Source organism: Zingiber officinale, chromosome 9B (genome assembly GCF_018446385.1).
Source record: "Zingiber officinale cultivar Zhangliang chromosome 9B, Zo_v1.1, whole genome shotgun sequence".
Lineage (NCBI taxonomy): Eukaryota > Viridiplantae > Streptophyta > Magnoliopsida > Zingiberales > Zingiberaceae > Zingiber > Zingiber officinale.
Genome location: NC_056003.1, coordinates 77,284,881 through 77,288,484, shown reverse-complemented (window position 1 = coordinate 77,288,484; position 3,604 = coordinate 77,284,881).

Sequence of the window (3,604 nt, the reverse complement as noted above, 5' to 3'; positions counted from 1 at the left end):
GTATGAACGATTATCTAATTACCTAATATCCAAGGGCTTTAACCTTGGTCAAATAGATCAGACCATATTTGTCAAAACCTTAGAAAAATATATTTTTATAGCTCAAATCTATGTTGATGATATAATTTTTGGCTCAACCAACACTAAACTTTTAAAAGAATTTGTTAAATTAATGGAAAATGAATTTGAAATGAGTTTGGTGGGGAAACTTAATATTTTCTTAGGCTTACAAATTAAACAAATCAGAGATGGAATCTATATGTATCAAACTAAATATGCTAAGGAACTAAATAAAAAATTTGGCATGGAAAATTAAAAAGTAATAAATACCCCAATGGCAACTAATATCAGCATTGACTCTGACTCAAAAGGAAAATCAGTAGACCCTGTAAGACCGTTAGAGTCGATAGAGGGGGGGTGAATATCGATTCGAAAATATCGAGTATAAGCACAGCGGAAAAGTAAAGTAGACACAATTGTTTTTACTTCGTTCGGAGCCTGTGACGACTCCTACTCGAAGGCCCGTGGTCCTTGACCACTTTCGTTGGGCAATCACTAGCAATTCGAATATAATTACAAAATGAATACAGGAAATGCTAATGAAACAAAGTAATACCGACAAGGAAATTAAGAAAAACGAAGAAGCACTTTGTCGGAGCTTTGTTAGCGTCGCAGGAACGTAGAGCAGCAGGACCAGCAGTCGAAAAGTTCTCAGTTGATGATTGATTCTGAAGCTCCTGCCTGGGGCTTCTTTTATATGCTGTCCCGGGCGCCTGGATCCCTTCCGGGCGCCTGGAATGTGACGTAGCTGCACAAACCATGATGCTCCACGTGGCGACGACTCGGCTGGATGAAATTTGCCTTCCGGGCGCCCGGATCCCTTCCGGGCGCCCGGATCCCCTCCGGGCGCCCGGACCCCTCTTCTCCAGAAAGTCCTTCTCCTGCAAGAAAAGGTTAGTCCGAGGCAAATGTACCCTGCAGCAAAGAGTGTTAGCACAGTTTTATAGATGAGCAAAGTATGACTTAGATTCCGTCTTTCCGAGACCGGAATCTAGTCACGATCTCGACTTAGATATCCGAAATGGATCTAAGTCGGATCGACGCCTAATGTTCCCTACCCGGGAACGCGTCCTCGCAGTCACTCCCCTCCAGTGACTTACCTGCCAGACGTTCGGTCAGCCCGTCGACCCGTCTGGACTTCTCGCCAAGCGTCCGGTCAGCCCGTCGACCCGCTTGGACTTCTCGCCAGCTATCCGGTCAGCCCGTCGACCTAGCTGGACTTCTCGCCAAGCGTCCGGTCAGCCCGTCGACCCGCTTGGACTTCTCGCCAGCTATCCGGTCAGCCCGTCGACCTAGCTGGACTTTTCCTGCACACTTGATAAAAGTGTCAGACAACAACAAACCTAACTTAACCTGATTTGTCATTCATCAAAACCTGAGTTAGACCGTTAGTGCTAACCGCACCAACAATCTCCCCCTTTTTGATGGAATGACAACCTGGTTAAGTTAGTGATAAAAAGTATGCAAAAATCAAGCATGATTTTTGAGGTTTTTAAGGTTTAAGTTAATTTTTTTAAGTTTGCATTTAGTTGCCCTAACTTAACCAACCTAACTCTCCCCCTTTGGCATTCATCAAACAACAAGGGTAACCAATCATAGTGAGAAATACTGAAAACAACAATACCTTGAACAATAACTGAGTTTTTAAATCCAAGAGAAGATCAAATTGATTTGGGGGGGTATAAAGTTTTGAAAATTTGTTTAAAGCATTAGCTTTTAGCTTTTAGAAAAAAATTGCTAAGTTTAGATAGGTTAATTTTCAAACATAAGTGTATAAGGTCTAAAAAAAATTTTTCAAAACAAGTTTCAACTTTGAAATGCTACTTAAACATAAGTTTTCAAAACCAAAATCCCAATGCTAAGTTTGAAAAGTCTATTTTTCAAAACTAATTGAAATTTATTTTTCAACACTAAGTGTACAAGATTCAATTTTCAAAACAAGGAAAATAACTTTGAGAAGCTTAGTTTGTAAACTAAATTTTGTAAAATTTATCCTTCAAATTAAATTGTCAAAATTAAGTAAAGTCAAATCTTTAAGAAGTAGACTCAGGACAATTTTCAAAGTAAAATTAAGTTTAAATCTTTACTTTTAGTTTTCAAAGGAGTTTGATAAATGTAAGAAAAAATTTTTTGGAATGTTTTTGTAAAGTTTGCTTTTCAAAATCAAAATTTTCAAAGTTTAAAAGTATTAGATTCAAAACTATGGTTTAAAATACTTGAAAAGTTCAGTTTTCAAAGAATAGGTAAAAAGGATAAAAAGTTTGTGAGTATAAAATTTTCACAATTTTAAACAAATTATTTTTAAACTTTGATTTTCAAAATTAAGTTTAAAATTCAATTTGGAAAACTAAAGTAGTTTTATTTCTCCCCCTGAATTTGATATTTAACTTCAACCAGCTGTCTAACCAATTAGGTACTAACTAACTATTAGAAAATAGTAGCTTTCACTTGGTTAGTCAGATTAAGTTAATTATAATCAGTCAGTGTTTGACTCGACTGATGAACTTTAATCTGATTAATATTTGAATTGTATTTAACGTCCAGACTTATACTGATGCACTGAAATAAGCATCTTAAGTCCAGACAGATGGCCTATGCATCTCACCCCTTTCTATGTTTATCAACCACAAGCAAGGTAAACCTAAGGTGTTGGTGAGATGCTCAAGAACTAAACCTATGGGTACATGCTTTCTAAGGATGTAAGACTAGTCTAAGGCCAAAACTGTTTTTGAAAGTTTAAAAATGGAAATTTTGAAAACAAACAAGTTTAGCCTACAAGTTGATAAAATCAGTTTTGAAAGTATTTATGAAGGATCCTAGTCTATTGAGCACATCCCTAATTGTCGTCGTAAGTTGCTAAATTCACTTTCAGGGAGTGGTTTTGTAAAAATGTCAGCTAAATTTGATTTAGACTCAATGTACTTGAGTTCAATATCACCTTTAGTAACATGATCCCTGATGAAGTGATGCCTAACTTCAATATGTTTGGTTCTTGAATGATGCAGGATTCTTGGTTAAGTTAATCGAACTTATATTATCAATTAATACTTTTACATTTGTGATATTTAAGTTGAAATCTTTTAGAGTATGCATCATCCATAATATTTGTGCAACACACTCGCCTATAGCTATGTATTCTGACTCAGTTGTAGATAGTGCAACACAGTGTTGCTTTCTACTAAACCAGCTGACAAGGGATGGACCAAGTAGTTGGCATCCACCACTTGTGCTTTTGCGGTCTAATTTGCATCCGGCATAATCTGAATCAGAATATCCTATTAATTCAAAGTTGTTGGTCCTAGGATACCAAATACCTACATTTGTGGTTCCCTTGAGGTATCTAAAGATTCTTTTGACTTGAGTCAAATGAGATTCTTTAGCACAGGTTTGGTATCGAGCACACATACTAACTGCAAATAAAATGTCAGGTCGGCTTGCAGTTAAGTAAAGTAGACTACCTATCGCGCTCCGATAATGTTTTAAGTCTACTGATTTTCCATTAGGATCATCATCTAGGATTGTGTTTACGGCCATAGGTGTTTTT